This window comes from Bubalus bubalis, chromosome 9 (genome assembly GCF_019923935.1).
Source record: "Bubalus bubalis isolate 160015118507 breed Murrah chromosome 9, NDDB_SH_1, whole genome shotgun sequence".
Classification (NCBI taxonomy): Eukaryota; Metazoa; Chordata; class Mammalia; order Artiodactyla; family Bovidae; genus Bubalus; species Bubalus bubalis.
This window is the reverse complement of record NC_059165.1, coordinates 33,925,156-33,934,157: the sequence shown is the minus strand read 5'-3', so window position 1 is coordinate 33,934,157 and position 9,002 is coordinate 33,925,156.

Genomic DNA, 9,002 nt, shown 5'->3' with positions numbered 1-9,002 from the left:
TTCTCACCACCTCAACTCTAAATATGGAGGTTAGAGAAACAGCATGTTAAATTTGACCAGTTATCATTTGCTGGTAAGAAGGAAGAACATCTTTAGTTTGCTATGGATTATATGTCCTTATAAAAAGAAATCATGTTTTTAAGAAAATAGCCAGTGTATATTGAATAGATGAGATTGAAGGTTGACAGTACTCATTATGGAAATACAGATGCAAATGAAATTCTCTATCTTAAGTTTGTTCCAGTTGTGAGAATTTTGTGGGAAAATTTTATGTAAATTCTATGTCTCAGGTAAGTAAAGTGCTAGGATGTTATAAAGTTTGTTCCCCTGAAATTTTGAGAATTAAGGACAGAATCTTCTCAGATTCATTGCATGATGAAGGAATATACATCTAACCAAAGATTAACGTGCATAACAAAAGTATTAGCCAACTAGAATTGATCCTGAGTCATGAGAAATGTAGCATTTTGTAATGTGTTAAATTTATATAGTGATATACAGAATTTGAGTTGGGGACAAACATGGATTAAATTTTCTTGAGTAAAAGTAATCATTGGAAAAGGATTTCCTTAAGACTTAATATTATAGGATGAATAATGGCCTCTAAAGGTCTCCTAATGCTTGAAACTTGAAAATATGTTCTCCTATATGGCAAAAGAGATTTTGCAGATCTGATTGGACAAAGAATCTTGAGATGGGGCAATTATTCTGGATTATCCAGTTTGGCCCTATGTAATCAAAGGTATATATCAATTAAAAATGAGAGAGAAGAGTCAAGCTCAGAGAAGTTGAGATGATTGAAGCAGAAGTCAGAGTGATCTGGAGTCAAGAGCCAGAATAGGTGGCAGTTCCTAGATGCTAGAAAAGGCAAAACAAAGAAAGAAAGAAAGAAAGAAGAAAGAAAGAAAGAAAGAAAAAATAGACTCCCCTAGAGCCCTTAGGAGAAACATAGACCTACCAACAGTTTGATTTCAGCCTAGTGTGATCCATTTTGAACTTCTGATCTCCAGAACAGTATGATAATATATTTGTTGTTTTTATTCACAAAATGTGTGTTGTTATGTCAGAAGTAAAAAAAAAATACACTTAGTGTAGGAAAATTAAACTGTTATATTTTTGTACTTTTATATAATAAGCTCTTAAATGTTTCTGCACTCTAAGTCTTAATAGAGAAGACAGGGATGACACTTACATCGCACTTGGAAGGACAAGTAAGATTAGGTGGGTGACCAGTTCTTTTGGATTCGCTCTAGGACTTTCCCAGTCTTCACACTGAGAATAAGTTCATTATCCTGGAAACTCTCCAGCTACAAACAAATTGGGACAGTTGGCCATCAGACACTAGGCTGAAATTCTATGTGAGTCAGGCTGTGTCTTCATGAGTAAACAGTGATGAGACCAACCCATTTGTTGAAGGTCTGTGTTGTACTCTATAGAGAAGTAACCTTTTATTGGACTGTATAATAAAGCATGTAGGAAAAAACTCCACGTGGTCAAAATTGTTCTTTAAAAGTCTTCAGGATGATTTAGTGATGGAGACAGGCATATTTTTTCTTTGCAAGTCTAACACCGCCAGTTTTTTCTCCCAGAGCTGTGGCACATTGCTCGTTTTTTAGTTAAGCCCGAGAAGGAATTGACTTATGTTTAGGGACCATGTGGTATGAAAACCACATAAACTGGTTTATTGAGTAGTCTCAACTCAGTGACAGTACAAACATGAAGAGTTTAATTTTTTTTTCAGTCATTGTTTACAACTGCAATCTGTCAAAATGTCCTTATTGACATCATTGGCAGGTTCCATAATTTTCTATTCTTCTGATTAATTAAAGCATACTTCAGTCAATGTAGAACTTTTCTCCAATCCTATTTGAATATCACCTTCTTCCCATGTAGATTTGAATTGAGCCTGCTTACATTAGAAGTATCAGAGAGTGGAAAGAGAGGCAGGTGCTTTCTGCTCTGAAACTTTAGCCCTCTTTTTTCAAGTCCTCCCCATACCAATATGCTGGTGAAATGAGGAAGGAGAGGAAAAGAGACAACTGTTTCCACTCAGTTGGTTGCTACATCCTTTACTTTCTCTTGGTATTTCCAATTATTTGGCTTGTATATACTGACTTGTAATTTGCTCTTACAGGGTATAGGTTACAAATTTTTCTGAGGGTCACAATGGACCTCCCTACTTCCCTCTGTTCTATTCATTAGGAGTTATTTTCATAGCTTTATTCCTACCTGGGTTCTTTGGTCTAGTAGGTAGCTAATCTGGGTGAGGCACTGACTAGATGGCTCTAGTCTTGCTCTTTCTGTGGGTTCCTGTTGACTCCTGAGAAATATGTACCTTGGATCTCTCCAGCAGTGAGAGAACAGGCTGCTCCCCAGTTTTGCCTCCCCACTATCATCATTTCTATCTTTCTTCTCTGCTCTTATAGTCATAGAATTATCAAAAGTTAATGTTTAAACAGACAACAAACTTAGAAAACAAATAATGGCATTATGTTTTTAGCTTTCCCAAATTCTACAAGAGATTTTTTTTCCAATGGAACTCCATCCGCCTTGGTTTTGTTGTGGGAAAAGGTAAAGCAATAATCTCTCTCCCAAACACTGCTTTCTGAAAGACTCTGTCTCCCCTCTTCCTTCTCTCATTCCTTCCTACCCCTTCTCTTTATAAGGACTAAAGCTAAGCTGAGGGTAGGAGGCTAGGATAGTTAAGGTAACATATAATAAGTCCTAAAATGGGGTTTAGAATGTAGGCTGTTTGTTGTAGGATAAGAAAAATTTATCTCTCCCCTCTTAAGGTCTCCCAGATGGGACCGAGAAATAAATTGGTATAAGACAGATTAACAGAAGAAAAATATACTGAGTTTTACATACCTGTGGGAGTTCCCACAAGAAATCAAAAGCCAAAGAAGTCTGTAGGTCTAAGTGTTAGTGTACTAGGTTGAACAAAGAGAGTTGATTGTGGAAAGTTAACTAAAATATATGGAAAGACTAAAAGAAGATAAGAGCTATTTTAACAAAGTTTATTTGTTCAGATATCTGTCAGCCTCAACTCCCTGTCACTGGTTTGAGAATATTATTCTTTCCCTCCTGGTTTAGAAAGAGCAACTTTTACATGGGGGTTTTTATCTCCCGCTTTCAGGAGAAAAGGGGATAGTCAGTACCCTTCCTGCACTTGCTGTTTTTCAAGTGTCCTTAGCTTAAAATAATCCTATGCTAAAGTAGTATACTTTGTGGTAGCATATTCTGCCACCTTTCACACTTAGCACCTCTTTGTACACATCATTAGGCACAAGTCACCAGTTATGATCCATACATTTTGCAACATACTGAGAATCACTCTCAGTTGGACAGGAAGTTTCTCCTGTGAGAGGAAATCATGTACAAAAATAATAGAGAGTATACAATTCATGTTTCATATGCATGCTCACTCAAGGTGTATCCTCATTGAGTGGGAAGGTAGAATTTGGTATTATTGCATTGTTTTAACTTGCTGTTAGTAGAGTGAAGTTCATGTGAGCATGTACATTGAAGTGTATTTAAGTTGCATGTGTGTAAAATATAAATGTATTTTAGTGAAAAATAATCTTGGGATGATTTAACTCAGAGACCCTTGAAAATTTATAGAAATGAACATTAATACACTGAAATTCTTGAGCAAGAAAATGGTGATAAATATAAAAATATGGAAAAAGTTATAAGTAACTAACAAAGAATCAAAGAGACTGTGAGACACTCTAGAAAATGAACAAGCTAGTGTCTTTAAAAGAAAAAGGGCAAGCAGAAAGAAATATGGAAAAAGATAGATGAAAGGGAACCTCATAAATTAACAATTATGGGGTAAATGCACCATTTACAAATTTATGGACTTAAAAAAAATTCAAATCAAAACAAATAAGTTGTAAAATTATGTAAGTACGTTTATAATATAACTAATGAAGCCTAAATCATGTCTTCATATTTTATAATATGTTGTCAGATTTTTTAAAGATGGGACAGTAGTACTGCATTTATATTTTAAAGTGAGTATTATTAGAAACAAACACTGTGTAAATCTAAAGAAATCTGAACAAAGTATAGATGTTCATTAAAAGTAATTAATATTGTTTCATTAATTGTAACAAATGCACAATACTAATGTAAGATGTTAATAATAGGAGAAACTGGGTACAAAAAAAAAAAGAAACAAACAAACATGAAACTATTTACTGATAAAATGATAAAATATCTGGGATTTGCTCAAAATAATCAGGGTTAGGAAAGAACTTGAGGCATAGATGAAATGAAATTTACCAAGAGTTGTTTTGTTTGGAAACTTGGAAGTTTATTATACTGCTCTATTTTTGTACATGTGAAATTTTCTATAATAAAGGGTTATATGCATATACATTTTCTATAATAAAAGGTTATATACATATACATTTTTATATGTAAATACTGATTTTTAATGAATTTCCCCATACCTTTCTAAATATTGTTTTATTTGATTAATTCTGTGCTTTTTGACATGTGGTTGTAAATGGACTTTTACCCCAAAAGAAAATTAATTGTTCTACATGCCTAAAGTGAAAGACCTGAGTAGAAATAAATAATGTGTAGGTAGTTATCCAGACTATTCCTCTTCCTTCCCACCAAAATGATTGAAACATATTCTGAACTTTAGGTGTAGACCACTTGGTAAGCATAGATGTATATATATCATGCAAACCAGATTAAATTATGTGCAAATTTTCTACTCTATTCCAGCATTCCTAGATACTCAAGATAATTATTTTGTTTTTGTAAGATTTAGAATGAAGTAAAGTTAAGTCCACACTTGCATTCTTTGAAAATCCATCACATTCTTCAGAAAACTACCATGACTATATTATACAGTTAATCTGTAGTCAAGTATACAAACTGATAATATTGAATTTAGTCTAGATTAAGCATGAGTTGTGATTGCAGCCATGAAATTAAAAGACGCTTACTCCTTGGAAGGAAAGTTATGCCCAACCTAGGTAGCATATTCAGAAGCAGAGACATTACTTTGCCAACAAAGGTCTGTCTAGTCAAGGCTATGGTTTTTCCAGTGGTCATGTATGGATGTGAGAGTTGGACTGTGAAGAAAGCTGAGTGCCAAAGAATTGATGCTTTTGAACTGTGGTGTTGAAGAAGACTCTTGAGAGTCCCTTGGCCTGCAAGGAGATTCAACCAGTCCATCTCAAATGAGATCAGTCCTGAGTATTCATTGGAAGGACTGATGCTGAAGCTGAAGCTCCAATACTTTGGCCACCTCATGCGAAGAGTTGACTTGTTAGAAAAGAGTCTGATACTGGGAGGGATTGGGGGCAGGAGGAGAAGGAGACAACAGAGGATGAGATGGCTGGATGGCATCACTGATTCGATGGATATGAATCTGAGTAAACTCCGGGAGTTGGTGATGGACAGGGAGGCCTGGCATGCTGCGATTCATGGGGTCGTGAATAGTCGGACACGACTGAGTGACTGAAATGAATTGAGCTAAAGCATGAGTTTAGAAAGAGTGTTTTTAAAATTCCCTGAGATGTCACTTTTTAATAATGATAAATATTTCTGGTTTAATTAATCATCTCACTAATTTATTCTAGCCTAATCCTATATTTCTTAGTAATATTAAGGGTATCTCAGAAGGATTTAAATAGATTCCATGGGGAATCATACTTAACATGAAAAATAATTTCAAATTCATCTTTTATCCATACTGCAAGTATCTTAATTTGCTGTTCATAAATCAATATACTTAGAAGAGACTAGGAAACAATTTACAGCAAATTAATAATATGAAAACAGTTTTGATTCATCATCTAAAATATATTGTTTATATCTAAGCCCAGTTTATTGTTTCTGTAAATACTTTAGAATGATACTTTCAAATAATGTTATTAAGATTATTTCAGTTATGTTAATAATTATACTATGATAAAAGGGATCCACAGTCAAAATACTTATGAAATACTAAAAATGATATATTCCTTGTAGATAGTCTTGGCACATGTTAACCTAAGAAAGGCTTTGATAAGTCCTATAGTAAAAAAAAAAATCTGTAATTTATTTAACTGAAGATTTCTTAAATTTATTTAATCTTGACATTTTTGGAAACATTAAAATATTTTAAAACCCTAACATTCATAAATCTCCGTTTTAAAAAGTTGCTTAAAAGCCTGTTGTTAATATGAGCAGAATTTTGAAATAAACCTCTAGTCTACTTTAAAAAAATTATTTTTAATTGGAAGATAATTGCTTTACAATATTATGTTTCTCCCACATATTAACATGAATCAACCAGAGGTATATGTATGTCTCTTCCCTTTTGAGCTTTCCTGCCACTTAACACCCTGGCCCACCCCTCTAAGTGGTCACAGAGCACCAGATTTGAGCTCCCTGCATCATACAGCAGATTTTCACTGGGTATCTAATTTTATTTATGATAATGTATATGTTTCAATGCTACTCTTTCAGTTCATCTCATCCTCTCCTTCCCCTTCTGTGTCTACAAGTCTGTTTTCTTTGTCTGCGTCTTTATTGCTGTCCTGCAGTACTATCTTTCTAGATTTCATATATATGTGTAAATATATATTTGTCTTTCTCTGTCTGATTTACACTACTCTATTTAATAGGCTGTAGGTACATGCACCTCATTAGAATTCAGTCAAATGCATTTCTTTTTATGGCTGAATTATAGTCCATCCTGTATTCTTAAACACTAACAATGAAAAATCAGAAAGAGAAATTAAGGAAACAATCCCATTCACTATTGCAACAAAAAGACTAAATACCTAGGAATAAGCCTACCTAAAGAGACAAAAGACTTGTATACAGAAAATGATAAGATGGTGATGAAAGAAATTAAAGACAACACAGATGGAGAGATATACCCGTATTCATAGACTGAAAGAATCAATATTGTGAAAATGACTATGCTACTCCAAACAATCTACAGATTCAGTGCAATCCCTATCAAACTACCAGTGATATTTTTAATAGAACTAGAACAAAAAATGTCTAGTCTATTTTGATATATGGATATAATAAGTCAGAAATACATAAAATTAAGTTTATATAAAACAATCTTTATACAACAAAGAGTTTATATTTTGCACATAGTATGTTCTCTATATTCTATTGCCTATACACAGAGATATATAATTATAGAAGAAACTGGGTAATGTTACTTTTTGCAATCTTTTTTGCATAACAGGTGACAAGTAATAAAGGAATGAATTCAAACAGAGGTAGTAGGAATAGAGAAAATATGGATTTGAAAGTATTAATACTTAATAGGTAACTGAGTAGGAATTGGTGACTAACTGGATATGGGGATAAAAGAGAAATTACTTGTGATAGGATATTTGTTGGTGGCAAAAAAATCAAACATGCATACAGGAAAGGAGGAGATAAAACAGGGAGATAGTGAGTTCTGTTTTGACTCATTGGGACTGAGTTATCCTTGTAACAGTAGGAGTGTACGTACAACAGTAGTTGAAAATATGTAAGAAGTTCAGGGGAAAGACTGGGTCTGAAGCTAAGTAAGGTTATTATCAGCAGATGGCACGGGTGGTAAAGAATCTGCCTGAAAATGCAGGAGACCCAGGAGAGTGGGATACACTCTCTGTGTCAGAAGATTCCCTGAAGTTGGAAATGGCAACCCACTCCAGTATTCTTGTCTGGAAAATTCCCTAGATAGAAATGCCAGGTGGGCTACAGTCCATGGGGTCACACAGTCGGACACAACTGAGCAACTGACCATGCACAGGAAATGGTTGAAAATAAGGAATCGGATAGGATCATTCAAGAAAAGAACCTTAGTTAGAGGAACAATGTGAAGTATGAAATGATGAACAATACTATGTGACATTGGAGAGAAAAGAGAACTTATGAGGAGCCAAGGAAGAAATGGGAAGAACGAGGTCTGTATGGGGAAATCTACAACAGTTCAATATTATAGAAACCAAGTGACTAGAGGTTTCAAGAAGAAAGTGACTGACAATACTGAATTGTAGTAGATAGCCCTAGAGTACTATTAAACAGTTGCCACTAATTTTAATACTTTGGAACTCATCAGAGAATTTGATGAGAATACTTTCAAAATTTGTTGGTAGCAGAAGTCAGATTTGAAGGTCTGAGGATTAAATGAAGTAATTGTGGGGAATTTAAATGGTGGAAATGCTTCTTCCAAGGATTTTTAAATGGCTTGTAGAGGAGAAAGGTTTGAAACTAATTTAAGACAGTGAAGTGTGGAGGGAGTAGAGAATGTGAGGACTTTGTTTATAGGTGAAAAAGTAAAGAACAACGGAGGAGCCACAGAACAATGAGTTTTAGGGAAACAGGAAGGAATGGGGTTAAAAACATTAGTGGATAAATTGGGCTTGAATATAAAAAAGAATTCTTGGAAGACTAAAGGAAACTTTATGATACACAATATTTCAGGGTCAATTTCCTTGGTGTTATAGGAAGCAAACTTTATATTGAGATGAGAAAACTGAAAGTCAAGGAAAGTAATAAGGTTAGGATGGTTGTTGAGAAGGGGAAACAATGTCTTAACCAGTAAATTCTGCAGTGATTGAATTTATCTCCCTTGGATAGCAGTTGTGTTATTCCAGTGCAGTATTTTACCTATTTTCTTCTTTTGTGCTTTGCAGTTTCTTAATTTAGTCATATGTTTAGGTTATCTGTCATTTTGTTGATGGATTTTTTCCCTTACTTGACTTTTTTCCTTCCCTTTTTCCTATCTTACGTTTTGTTGTTATAATTCCATATATAGCCTACGGCTAGCATAAGCATTATATGGTTTTAGTCAGTCTCGTCTGACTCTTTGTGACCCCATGGTCTGCAGCGCACCAGGCTCCTCTGTCCATGGAATTCTCCACACAAGAATACTGGAGTGGGTATTCCCTTTTTCAGGGGATCTTCCCTATCCAGGGATTGTACCCAGGTCTGCTGTACTGCAGGCAGATTCTTTACCATCTAAGCCACCAAGGGAAGTGTTA